Source organism: Lactuca virosa, chromosome 6 (genome assembly GCF_052849685.1).
Source record: "Lactuca virosa cultivar CGN04683 chromosome 6, Lactuca_virosa_CGN04683_v6, whole genome shotgun sequence".
NCBI classification, from domain to species: Eukaryota; Viridiplantae; Streptophyta; class Magnoliopsida; order Asterales; family Asteraceae; genus Lactuca; species Lactuca virosa.
Genome location: NC_136431.1, coordinates 12,347,110 through 12,362,391, shown reverse-complemented (window position 1 = coordinate 12,362,391; position 15,282 = coordinate 12,347,110).

Below are 15,282 nucleotides of genomic sequence, written 5' to 3'. Positions count from 1 at the left end.
ACAATTGAGACTATGATTACGGCATCCCTTTTCATAGTTTTGAAATTGTTTAGACACACATGCATGCTATCTTAGGAAAGGTGTATGATTTTGATAAAGTTTTATCAAAGCATCTCGTATCAGAAATCTGAACTTTGGTAAGAAAGTCAATAAAGTATTGATTTCTAGAAGTCCAGCTGATTTCTGAGTACATGTCAAAGCTAGTGGGAGCATAAGTGTTATGCTAATAATCATCATGATTAGTGGGAGCATGATAATTATTGTTAGTGTTGCAAGTTAGCAATGTTAATTATAGAAAAACAAAAGTTTCAATTCGTGAGGCTGCAGGGATTGAAAAAGTTGTTTTGCTATAATTAAGGGAGAGGATATACTTCATTTCAGTTCTAAAGGCTTAGATTGAGACCTTAATCATTTTTAGTCAAGAATATATATATGAATTTCATGTTGGATTGGTTCAACTTAAGGAAATTCTATATATTGCGTTATCAAAATTCGATTATGATTACGGCATCCCTCTTCATAGTCAAATTTTGAAAACATGGCAAATAAAAATATTGTAGCAAAAGACTGGTCTAGAATCATGTCTTTATGTGAGACATCATGAATCGTGTACCATTTGCTTTGGGTACAGGATCGATTGCATGTGCTATAATATTTGTCATTTCTAAATTTTTCCAAATGCCCGGAGGCATTAAGAAGGGAAAAGCTCTAGAATTGGATATGACTAAAATGATTAAGCAATTGTCGAGGACAATCTGAGGTTTACCAAAGATTGGTTGCTCAGGGACAGTTAGAAGTATAGTGCTAATTTTGGAAGGACCATATTGACATATTCTGAAAAGAGGCATCTCTTATTCAGAAGTGATAGTCAAAATGAGAATATGGAGTTGTCTCCATAGGTGGAAGTTATCTGTGTAAGATTAGAAAACTTAATGCAAGAAGCATGTCCAAAGCAATGTACTTTGAATATGAGACTTAGCTTCCATGGAGTTGATCTCCATTGGAATACCTTATAATGACTGTTGACAAGTCTTTGTGACTTTGTACATATTCATTACAGGAGGGTCAGTGCATATAAGTTTAAAATCTAAACAGATTTCGATAAATGATAGGAATTTGAAATTCTCACATTTTTCGATAAGGATTTGGGAGTGTGAAATTAGAATCATTGAAATTATGTTTAATTGGTTTATTTCACAAAGTAAGGATCATAGACAAACATAGAGTGCATACTTGGTGTATGGCAAAGCTATTGTTTAAGAAAAACATAATGTACATGCTTGGAGCATGGGACAACTAGTGTTTTTAATTCAAGTATAAAGTTGATAAAACCGAAACAATGAATAATGAGTAATCAGTATGGTGATAAATAAAAGTGTTTATTTATATTCATAGGGTTTGATATCATATTTGATTCATTTATTCTTGTGTTTCACTTTGCATGTTTTGACTTCCAGAATAACTAAGTCGCTCTTCCTGAATGATTAAGTTATTCAAACCATCCACAGTCGGTCATATGTTGGAAGTAGATATGAATCAAGACTGTCATGGGTTGGTTTGTAGAGGTCCAAGTTGGTGGACAAAGTGGTGCTACAACACTCATGAGTGCTCATAAGTTCTGAGTATTGGATTCAACCCGCGCTCATTTGAATCACTTCATGGATTTTATCACGAGTGATCATGAGACGATAATATCTTATATTCTTCAAACCTAGAGATATGAGTTGTTACTATGAGTTGGTTATACATTGATTGCACGAAAACGCATTTGGTAACTCGATGTTATAAAACGTGCCTTTGTGTATGATTCAACAAGTAGTAGAACAAGCCATATGAGTCGAAGTTTATCCATTCCTTTTACCTTCGGGATAAAAGCGATATCTGTGGGCCCCTCGATGATTTAGCGATGACACATGTGAGTGCTTGGCCAAGCCAGGACTGATTTGATTTGTTCAATCAGTCAGTCATCATAAATCGAAAATCGGGAAACAACAAATGGACAGAGAGAATGATTATAATCCATGTCTCAGTCCATATGATATCTAGAATGGAGGAATATATGATCCCTTATCTAACGGACAAGTCATTGACAAGGTCAGAGTTCGACAGCGGCTTTAAGAGCTACGATTACCAGTTAGGTTTTGAAGTCATACTCAATAATAGTTTTAGACTTATCCAAGTGGGAGACTGTTGGATTAATGTCTAAGTCCATAACTATATTTGGTATGTACTTGACCCGACCCGGCATGGTCCATTTGGGTTGCACTTCACCGGCACAATTTATATGGATAGTCTTTTGAGAATAGTATATTTATGATTTATATTAATATATTATAAGTTCTAATATATTAATATGGAATCATATTATTTAATTAGTATTGATCAAGAATTAATTTAGAATTAATTAAGTGATCAAAAAGAACTAATTAAATATGGACTCTTATATATATGGAATGGGCCAAGTTCATTTAGGTTGGGCTAAGCTTTCATGGATGGTCCATGGAGCTTTTAACCCATGGATCCTATGTAAATGAAAGGTCATGGGTATAAGGGTTTACATGGATGTAACCCTAATCCTCCATAATATATAAAGGGGTCCTTGGCTCACAAAATTGGCACAAGTGTGTGAAAAATAAGAGTGGGCCGATTTTAGTGTGCATACATATTCTCTCAAGTTCTTCCAAGGTGTTTTAGTGATTTGTGATTCCATTTGAGGCTTCCACACTATTGGGGCTAAGCTCTTAAAGCTTGAAGACATCAAGCTACATCAAAAGGTATGTCATCTAACTAGAACTTTGTAGTATAGGTGCTTCATAATATGCTAGTTAGGATGAAACCTTGGAATAGTTAATATTTGCATGTATAATAGAGAAAACATAGATCCAAGGTTTATAGGGTTGCATGTACACCATAGGAGTGTTAGAATGCTCAAAACCCAACAGATACGACCACACTACGGTAGGAACTGAGGTCTCTTCGATCTTAGTCATAGAGGACCAGCTGACCGGGCCCTCCCAGTCATGGTCCGGCACACCCGAGGCGTTGGCAACCAAACTCAGGACACCCCAAATCAAATGGACCAAATGTGGTTGCTAGTGAGAGAGATGAGAGACAAACACAGGAAGTGAACGGAGACTCCCGAGCAAGACAGTTAGTTTGGGAGGTACGACTACGAGATACCGAGCGACAAGTAGCTCGTCTCCGAGGTGCATCCACTTTATCAGAACCACCACCAGACACTTTCCGCCACGATTAGGATCAGCCTTTTCTTTTCCCCCCTACTATTTGATATGACTCTCTTTCGTGTACTAAGACGGTACTTACCAGTGAAACAATTATGTGCTATCTTTATTTCATGTTATAGCATAAATTCAATTATATGCACAACCGAACCCTTGAAACCGCTAGATACTTAAGGATATCGGAACCAAAAACAACCCATATACTCTAAGGATAGATGTAACTATCGTGCCAAATTTGCGATTATCTACTACCGTAAATACATCATAGGGATGTAGATGGAAACAATGAGAATCATAAGACAAGACGCGAAATTTATAGAGTACAACCAGGAATGACGATCACTACTTACGATCTGGCTTATCATCATGCAGCAGGAAAATGTCATCCCACAGAAATAACAAGCACACCCACGAGACACCGCTCCTGCAGATGGACTCTGCTACATTCCAAGCTACTGTAACAGCAGCAGTAACCGCTGCTATGGCACAACTCAATGCAAACAACACCAATAGAGGTGGAAATAGCATCGACAACTCCAGCCGAAGGAACGAGCACGGAAACCAACAAGTGACAGCTTATCAAGGCACTCCAAAACCCAAACTTAAGAGCAGGAAGCGAAAGTCTGGAAGTAAGAGAAAGGGACAGCCCACTCAAGGGTTCTCGAAGAAGCAACATGTTGTTGCTGTCCATGCGACCATGACACCTACTACATCAACATCAGCGAGATCATATGCTGGAAGCCTTCCAAAATGCAACCAGTGCAATTTCCATCATAAGGGAGCCTGCCGGGAGCTGCATTGTAAGAAATGCAACCGAAAGAATCACACCACCAAATACTGTAGAACTTATCCACAACAGAATCGTCAGCCAAACAAAAACAACAACAACCGCAACAACCTTAACAACAACACCAATGATGAGACCAGCCACACTTGCTATGGGTGTGGAGGAACCGGTCACTTCAGGCACAATTGCCCCAAGGCTAACAATCAAGGAGCAGAAGGATCAGGAAGTGTCCTAACCTTGGGTCAAGGCGAAACAGTCCAAGACCCGACAGTTGTTACTGGTACGTTCCCACTTAACAACTCCTTTGCTTGCATCTTATTCGATAGTGGAGCTGAGCGGAGCTTCGTTAATAACAAATTCGAGCACTTACTAAAACAACAACCCCAGAAGCTAAATGAAGCCTTCTCGGTGGAGATGGCTAATGGGAAAAACCGAATTAACCTAACATATTTATGTAGGGTATACCTTAACACTAAACAACCATTCATTTCAAATAAAAATTTAATGCCAGTAAATATTAGGAGTTTTGATGTGATAATCGGCATGGTTGGGTTAAGCCCCCACCATGCTGATACTACGTGTCGCGAGAAGGTCGTTTGCCTTCACCTTCCCAATCACGAAACTCTAATAATCTATAGTGATAAACCTGGCACCAATTTTCGTCTCATTTCGTGCATCAAGGCACAGAAGTGCCTGCACAAGAAGAACTATGTACTCCTCGCTCATGTGGTGATGAGGCCAAGGAAGAAGTAAACATTAAAGACATCCCAGTGGCATGCGAATTTCCGGATGTATTTCCTGAAGACCTTCCGGGAATACCCCAGGGAGACAGGTCAAATTTTGAATCGACCTCATACCGGGAGCCACATCAATTGCCAATTCACTCTATAGGTTAGCTTCCGCCAAAATTCAGGAGTTATCCAGTCAATTAAGAAAATTTTTGAGCAAAGGATTCATCGAACCAAGCTTCTCACCCTGGGGAGCTCCGGTCTCGTTCGTCAAGAAGACGGATCCTTCAGAATGTGCAACGATTTTTGGGAATTGAATAAGCTCACTATCAAAAACCAATACCCACTTCCTTGGATTGACGTCCTATTTGACCAGCTTTAAGGATCTAGTTATTTTTCCAAATAGATCTAAGATTCGGTTATCATCAGCTCCGAGTCCGAGAAGAGGACATTCCAAAAACTGCTTTCATGAACCCTACGAACCGAGTTTTCCCAACCATTCCTAGTCAGCCTTTTCATTATTTTCATCAATAACATACTCATCTGCTCACGAAGAAAGAACAAAACACTGTCAACATCTACGACCGACCTTGAAAGCATCAAAGCTGGAGAATATCACGGAGGAAGCACTGCATGAATGGATAGAACTCTCGAAGACAAAAGACGAAGCTTATTGTTATAAGAGTTGAGTTGGGCATTATCTGGGTGATCGTTGATAGGTTAACCCAATCTGTCCATTTCCTGCTAATACAGAAATCAAACAAAACGGAAAGATTAGCTTGGATCTATATCAAGGAGATCGTGAGACTCCATGAAATATCGGTATCTACTATCTCGGATCGAGATAACGGGATTACTTCAAGACTTTGACAGTCACTTCAGAAGGCTATGGGAACATAGCTAGATGTGAGCGTTGCTTACCACCCTCAAACCAATTGCCAAAGCGAACGGACCATTCAACCAATCGAAGTCATGCTACAAGTCTGGGTGTTTGAATTCAACAAGTCATGGGATACCCAGTTGCCCTTGATTGAATTCTCATACAATAACGACTATCATACGAGCATCAAGGTTGCCCCTTTCTAGGCTCTTTATGGTCGTAAATGCAGATCACTCGTCAGTACTCTCACGGGACCAGAAAACCATTCGTGAAATGACAGATAAGATAATCCAAATCAGAACTTGACTTCAAGCATCACGAGACAGACAGAAGAGTTATGCTGACAAGCGGCGTAAGCCATTAGAATGTCAAGTCGGGGATCGCGTGTTATTAAAGGACTTTCCTTGGAAAGGAATGATCTGCTTTGGGTAACGGGGAAAACTGAACCCGCGATACATCGGACCGTTCGAGATTTTCGCCCGAATTGGTCCGGTAGCCTATAAGCTGCAGCTGCCTTCGGAGCTCAGTAATGTACACCCCGTGTTCCACGTCTCGAATTTGAAAAAGTGCTTAGCAGATGAAACTCTTGTCATTCCATTGGAAGAGATCAAGATAAACAAGGATCTTCGGTTCGTCGAAGAACCGGTTGAAGTTATGGACAGGGAAGTGAAGCGTACTAAACAAAGTCGCATTCCGATTGTGAAGATTCGATGGAACGCTAAGCGTGGACCGGAATTCACATGGGAACGCAAGGATCAGATAAAGCATAAGTGTCCTCACCTATTCTCTCATTCATGAACCTATCTTTCGAAAGAATTTCGGGATGAAATTCCCTCTAACAGGGGGATGATGTCACAACTAGCATTTTTGCTAGGAAATTCTACTCTCATGTAATCATTCACCTAGTGTAATAACTTGTACTCTAAGAGAATATCATAATCTATGCTCATTCAAATACATCTCATATGTTCAACTATGTGTTGAAAACCCTAGAAATCCCGGTTCAAGTTCGCTATGGACTAGGATTCTCTTATTGGGCCTAATGGACCAATAAACCTTCAACTTGAACTATTTTGGGCCTAGAAACCCTAATTGGGCTATAACTGGACCCACATTCATAAGATTTTAACATTTTGGGCCACGTGAGCCTAGAATAATGCATCTTATTTCTAATAGGCCTTGTTGGGCCATAAACGATTTCATTTGCCCTAATGGGCCGTAAACCCTTTTAATTGGGTGTCATTGGGCCGTGAATCCTCATAAGGGCCCAATGGGCCGAAAAATATTAATTGGGCCTCATAATTTCGAACTAAGTCAAGATAGGGCCCAAACTTATCTCAATTCCTTTCTTTTAGCCCATTCTCGGCCCAAACAACAATTAAAAAAAAAAGAGAAATTGCATGGAGTTAAATTATGACACCTCAACATTATTTAGCATACATCTAGGGTGATAAACCCCCCATACATCCATGCACTAATCTAATGACCATCAAGTAATAACCAAAAATCAAACCTTCCCCTCTTTCTTATAAATCTCGGCCAAACCCTCCATCCCCACCACTTTCACTACAAAAACTTCCTTCCATCTCATTTCCTCTCAAGATCTCTAGTGATTCACTCAAGAATCTTCAAAGTTCTTCACCATCAAACATAAATTCAAGACTCCTTGGTAAGTTCTAGACTAAAACTCAAGTGTTTTACTTCAAGAAATGCTAAGATATTTCTCTTACTCTTATTTTCGTGAATATGAACCATTAGAACCACCTCCATTTCGAGATCCCACAAAACTCAAGCTAGGCTAAAAGTTTCATCTTCTTCTTCATCTACATCTCAAAAACCCCAAGGTGAGTTCATACCCCCTATTTTCGATTATTACTTGGTTTTGGGGGAGAATACAAGTTGCTTTATGTAGATCTATGTGTATATGCATGAATATGTGTGTTTTTCATGACTTATTTGGTGATTATGTGCTATTTACTTCATAAATCTAAAAATATGTTAAGAATATTAAGTTTATCACTTGGATCTACATGAAAACCTTGAGAAAAGTATGTGTTATCACATATAATACATGTAAACTAGTAGATCTGGGATTTATACACTTAAAATAGTAAAAAATGAGTGTTGTGTTCCAAGATCTATATACTAAACTCAAAAATCAGCCTTTCACATGAACGTTTTGGTCCAATCTCGAACTGTTTTGACCACCTAAATGATAATATTTTTCAAAAATGTTTTACATGAAAACAGTTCAGGTTTCTACCTTGAAAATGACTACTCTCACGTTTTCATACGATTTTGCTACAATTTTTGGCGAATTTTACAAAACTGCCTATCAGATTTGAAATAATTTCGGACCAGCCTGTGAAGGTGAGCAATTGCACACTTGTTAGAAGCCATTAAAAATTATGATAAAAATTGTGAACAAAGTAGAGAAAACTTCCAAACTTCCAGAATTTACGGATCCAAATTTCTACTTACGATGATTTTTCTACAAATTTTCCCACAACAAGGTCAGAAAAGCTCAAAACCAGAAAAATGTGTGTTTTCACAAAAAAATCAAGCAAAAAATGATATTTTTGACAAAAATGGGTTTAAAATGTTATTTTTACCACAAAATAGTCATCAACACAAGTTTTGTAGACTAAAGTGTTATTCTTACAAAAATTGGGCCTTAATTGTAAATTTTTGGCTTATTGGGCCAAGAACGTTATTTTTACAAAAAGTGGGCTTTTATGCTATTTTAGTGAATACTTGAACCAAACCAACAATAAACTAACAAACAGATTAATTTTGATCATTTCTAGGTTACTGGGCCTTAGTGGCCCATTTATATGTTTGATAAGTTTTGTATACTATTTGCGTGTTATTTTGGCCTATAAATACATTACATGTGAAATGGGTCTTAGTTGTCCTTTTACATATATTTTGGGCCCATGTTATATAATATCTCATTCATATTAGGTTTTAAAATGACTCACATGTTTAGCGATGCCCTAGTGGCTCACTTACATGGTTCGTTGGGCCTGGAATGAGTTTTATACGTTTATCTTCGCGTAAATTCGATTAAGGATCTAGTGAGTTTTATCGGTTGACACCTATTAAGTGTTCGATTGTAGCCTGTAGTTATAATCAGAGTCTCTTTGTGGGAGAGCGGAGTTTTGTGTATAGATTCATACGGGGATGACACCCCATACCTGAGCTGTTCGCTACAGTTAGACTACATCAATCTAGGGTGACTATAACCTTATTCTATTTTTCAGTCGGCGTTCACAAACGCCAAGACAGGTGAAATTGTCATTATTTAGTATGGTTATAACGGCTCACTTAGAGGAATTAACGTTATGAAGTTTGTGGAATACTATTTTCTTTTATGTTGGATTACTAGGAAACTTATTCACACTGGTACCCCACCTCGGTGTTGGTACGGCAGGATTATCTATTTTCTTTTATGATTGGATGACTCGGTAACTTACTCACACTGGTACCCCACCTCGGTGTTGGTACGGCAGCATTAACTATTCTTCTTTTACGGGCAACATCGGGTTGTCCGGGGACATTCTATATACATTCTCTTCAATCACTTTTGACATTCTATTAAACAATAACACACATGCATTATTACAAGATCATACATAAACATACCAAACTATTTTAAGAAAATACAGGATTTTCTTGTGATTACAAAGTTATAGAAGTCATTTTCTCAAATATACTTATGAACTCACCAACATTATATATGTTGACCTTTTCAAAATAACTTGTATTCTCAGGGACTCGTTAAGCAGAAGAATCAACAAGAATAGGGGATTTTGTTTTGTGTACTGTCGAACATCATACATTGAAAGTTTTGGTCATGTTATTTAAAAGATTGTACTTGATGTAAACAATGGCAGTTGTATCATATTATGCATGGTAATGATGATGTTATGTTTCATTTATATTCATTGTGATGACTATTCAATTGTTAGTCACAGGAGCCTCCGAACGTTTCCGCCGTCTGGTTCGGGGGTGTGACACAATGACATCAATGTGCTAGACCAGTCGCCGGTATTCAACGATATCTACCTTGGAAAGTCGCACGATGTACCTTTTCAAGCAAATGGGGTAGCATATAAGCGTGGATACTATCTTACTGACGGTATATATCCTCCCTTGTCTGTTTTTGTGAAATCGTTTACATGTCCTAACGACCAGAAAAGGAAAAAGTTTAAAGATGAGCAAGAGTCAGCTAGGAAGATGTGGAGCGAACATTTGGTGTACTTAAGAGACGTTGGCATGTACTAACGGTCGGAAGAGCGATAATATGATTCTTTAAGACGAAGGAAGAGCGATATGCCGGTACAACGAAAATGAAGTTTTGCCAAATGTCGAAGGAGTAGCCGTTGGTACACAAGAGTATAGGATGAATAGAAGAGAAGTACACAATCGCGACATTCATCACGCCTTTCGTGCTGATTTGGTGGAGCACATTTATAGGGCTCATATTCAGCCCCCGTTAGAGTTTTCTCACGATGATTTGTTTGACGAATCAGACGAGGATTTTGATATGTTCGTCGAGAGTGAAGATTCTGACGACGAGAGTGACGCTGGGGAGAATGATGAAGACGATCAAGGCGATGACGAGGACGATGAGGGCAACGACGAAGACGATGATTCCGAGTGACGTATTTTGGTTTAAATAAAATTAGGATATTAATTATGTTTTCTATGTTGTGGGTTGTTTTATTTTTTTTTTTTTGCGTTTTTTTTATTTTTCTACTTATTTAAATATTAGGTTTAATGTAATTTTTATTTTAATTAATGAAATGCTTTTTATTTTTAATTAAATTTTATGTTTAGTATTAATTTAAAAATTATAAATCATAAAAAAAAAATTATTTAATAAAAAAAAATGAGGGAAGGGCTTCCCACCTATTCTTTGGGTTTTAGGTGAGGGAAAGAGAAATGAGGGAAAGAGGGTATGATCCACCAAAAATGAGGGAAGTTTCACTACCACACCCTCCGGTCTAACAAAACAACCATCTTTTAGTTTGTCGGTAATTAACTTTAAAAACAAATAAATAAAATTTCCAGTTGTCACATATCGAACAATTCAATTCGGTGGACAGTAGATCACGACCATTCATCTGTAACTATCGTCATGTGAAACCATGTGCCTCCAACTAAAGTACAAAAGAGTGTTTTGGACAACCCAGGGATATTGACCATGTGTTTTAAACACTAAACATGCTAATGGAGTTTATGTTTCATGCTAATCGAGTTTATGTTTCATGCTAATCGAGTTTATGTTTGATTGTAATTTTAATTAAGAATACTTAGATACGAAGGATTCTTTTTTAGAATAAAATTATGTGATTCGTCTTCATGATTTATCTGAGTTAATTATGATTTATCTGATTTAATTATAATTTATCTATATAACACTATGAGAACAGTTATAATAAACGCTACATGTTTGGCACATTTAACACTTTAAGAATAATTATAGTAAATGTTACATGTATGGTGCATGTGGTTTTGTTACATTGTGTGGTTAGTCTTTTATCAATATCTATAATTTTAATCTAATTTATTTTTTCAATAGTTTTAATTGAGATAAAAAATAAAATAATAAATAAGCAAACATAACCATCCTAATGATGGGTTTCACCATCTATCTATCTATCTCTTTCTCCACCGTCACCACCCACATCGTAAAGGAAAAGTCGAACACCATTGTGTCCTTTTTTGTGTACATCATTTGAAGATCTTCGGGAACATGAAACTCTAGAACTCAACAACCTATGACAAATATTGAACTTGGTTTGTGGGTTTGTGTTCTTGTCTTCATCGTATGTATAGACAAAACTCTGAATCTAAAATTGAAAACTAAAAAAGTTTTTAGGAATCGATTTATGTGTGTGTTCATACCCAAAAATCGATTTGTTTGTGTGAGTTTTTGATATGATCTCCTCCTTGGATCAACACATACATCGGTCAACCAAGAAGACTTGGTCTAGTCATGTGCTTGAAGACTTAGTCTTCTTTCATTTCCAGTAGAAGTTAATTGCATTAAAGTAAGATTTACGTTTCCCTTCATTATAGTTATAGTTAGCAATTAATTCCATTTTTTATAAATTGTAACTTGCATTTGATTAATAGAAAGACAGAGAAAATTGTTCCAAATGGTTGTTTATTATTCTTGTTTTATCAGGAGTTTAGTCATCTCGAAAAAGACTATCAGTTTTTGTTGCCAAAAACGATTTGTTTGTTTTCATCCTCAGAAATCGATTTGTTTGTGTTCATCCTCAAAAATCGATTAGTGTGTTTGTAAATCTAAAATCGATTTCCATTTTTGGAACCAAGAACAAACCCATGTTTCTAGGGACAAATGTGTGTTCTTGACTTTGTGTTAATGAGTGTGTGTGTTATTGTGTATATTCATGAGTATGTGCTCTTGACTTTGTGTGGAACAATCCTAGAAATCTAGATGGAGAGAGAGGGATTTCTATTTTTTTTGTTAAAAAATTAAACAATATATAAAAAAATTCAAATCAAAATAAGTAGGGCAAAAATGTCTTTTTATATTATTCATAGACCAACCAATCAAGAAAATGAAACATGTGTAGACGAAATACCTAGAGTTTTCCAACATTGTTTTTAAAGTTTTAATTATGATAAACGCATGGACCAATCATAATATTTTTTCTTCACAAAAACAATCTTTTAGATAAATATTATCTACGGATTTAACTGTTTTATAATTAGATGTCTAGTTTAAATAGAATAATTGTTTTACTGTTTTCCTACTTTTATGTTTTAATTTTTATGAAACCGATTCTAGTTATTTGTTGGTATATACTTTAGTGTTATTATTAAACTTGAGGTGTATAATTGTTTGTTTGTAAGGCAATACGGTGGGGCCAACGCAAACATCACGTGGGATTTAGGAGGTGTAACATGGTAGAATTGATACCACTTGCACCGATCCTTAACAAAAACGTGTGTACTTGTATATGCAACGTCAGAGTAACGAACACAACGAATCGGGGGCAATGTTACGGGTGAGAGTCGCGTCTCACTTAGTGTATTAGGTCATGTCGGTCACGTTAGTAGTGAATGTGATACTTACATTGGGGTTGCCGATGAACATATAGACTCGTAAATAGAAAGTATTATAATAATAATTACAATGGTGACTAGAGATTAATAATTATTAATGATGAAAGCGAAGATTAATATTATTTAGTAATATTATAGAGATAAATGAAGTGATAATAATTAGTTACAAAGATGAATAATGAAGTGTGACTAAATGAAAAGGTTCTAAAAAAGAATTATATTAATTGAGCATAATTGTGTTGGTTATGTGATGTACGTGATGCCATGATATGTGAGTGTTTAAATGCATGCTTATATGATGTCTTGTTTGACCCATTTGGGATAAGTGTGTTCCATAACACCGTACTTATGATTGACTCGTTTAGCGTATGTTGACATTTGTTTCTTTGTTTGTTATTTTGTCTTGTATTGGAACATGTAACATGATATGATGCCTTAGAGATGATGGGGTTTTTTGGGGTTGTTACATTAGTATATTTTAAAGACGATACCACTTTGGACATGTTGTTGGGTTTTAATTTACTTACGGTTTTGAGAACTTGTCTTTGGTTGGTTTTATAAACTTTAATTTTGATGAAGGTTATTTTTTGTAATAAGGTAACATTGGTGATGTTTTGATAAAATTAAAAATAAGACTTCCGCTAATGTATTCTGATTAAAAAGTGTTCAAAATAAAAGGAAAAACTGGATGTGAAAAATCACGATGTTACAAGTTCATATCAGAATCATGTTGCGAATGAACTGAATATAAAGGTTGGTGTTCAGACTCACAGTGTAGACTGCTCAATTAGGTGTTTTAGACTCTTGAGGAGGGAGGGTGTGTGTGCTGAGAGTTATATGTTATTTGTTATATGCCTTTAGGATTCTTACTCTTCTCAATATCATAACTTCCTCTCTTATTTCCCGCGGATCCTGTGATCGGTAATATCTTGCGACACAAAGGTAAATATTTTCAAATCGAAGGAACGACATTCCAGGGGGGACAGGAAGTGGTCTAAATGACCAAGAAGGATTAAAATGGGTTGCATTCTCAATGCCTCAAGTTGCTCGTGATGACCGGACTACACAAAATCATCGAGCCTTACAAGTTATTTGTTTATCGTTGGGTGATGTCAAATAAGAAAGAGAACTGTTAGATAATCTAAGGATTATAGCATAGTTTGATTTATAAAGATGAATAGGCACGCAAGTGTTTTACTTAAACGAACGAATCAAGAGACTTCTTGGTGATGACAGAGCAGATATATATAAATATATATATATATATATATATATATATATATATATATATATATATATATATATATATATGTGTGTGTGTGTGTGTGTCTGTGTGTGTGTGTGTGTGAATGTTAGTATGAGCCTAATACTATCATAAGCATATGATATATATTCAGGATTGGGGGAACCACGAGGAAGCCTGAAGGATCTGGTGGACGGTACTAATAGGTGGAATTAAGGTAGGTATGATAGACCTTTCTGTGTTATCATCTTTTGTGCTCGATTTGTGATAGATCATAGTCTATTAAGTTATACGTTAGATATAGAGGTAGTAGTATGGAATTATGTTATGATGTGGGAGAAATTTGATGGGCGCTCAATTGTAATACCTGATCACACCTTTCCTTTGACTTTGATTCTGGTCGAGGTCAAGTCCTTCTACGTCATCATTGGTGTGGATTGGTTGTCTACCAATCAAGTTGAGATCTTGTGCTATGAAAAGCGCATTCGTATTCCGCTAGCTGAGGGAAGTTATGTTATTATTCGTGGTCAGAAATCTCTAGGACCTATATCGATAATTTCTTTGATGAAGGCATGCAAGTGTTGTAACGACCCAATTTTTACAAAGAAATTTTTCATTTTTGAATAATTAAACACATTTCCAATATCAAGAAATCCAGTTATAATTGTTTTCAAAACATAATTCAAATACAACTTTTATTCCAAATATCAGAGTATCCCACAAAAGTCCGAAAGAGTGCATGTCGCGCCATCAAGCTTTGCCCTTGCCCTTGGGCTCCGATGTACCTGAAACAAATCCACAAACTGTAAGCTAATGCTTAGTGAGTTCCCCAAATCATTACCACACACAAACCACATATAGCACATCATACTAGCTATAACAGTTATACATATCACATAAGCCATGCATACAACCGATAAGGATGTCGTGGGCTCGTCCCCAGGGTCTTACACCAGGATTCCATGGGCTCTCCACATGGTATTACACCTAAGTGTCATGGGCTCTCCCATGGTCTTTGATAGGAAAGTCATGGGCTCTCCACATGGTCTTACATCCAAGTTCCATGGGCTCTCCCATGGTATTCCATACAACATACCACATATATCAATCGCATACTTCCTATCTCATGCCAACTAACACGTCACATAATGCAATCTCAGCTAAGATACTACACATCATAAAATGGGTCGGCCTTGGTGCCTTAGACCCATTGGTATGGTGAGGGGACTCACCTCTCAAAGGTTGAACTGGTAAGCTGAAGTCAAATATATCCCACACGCTTCTCCTTTTCAATTGCC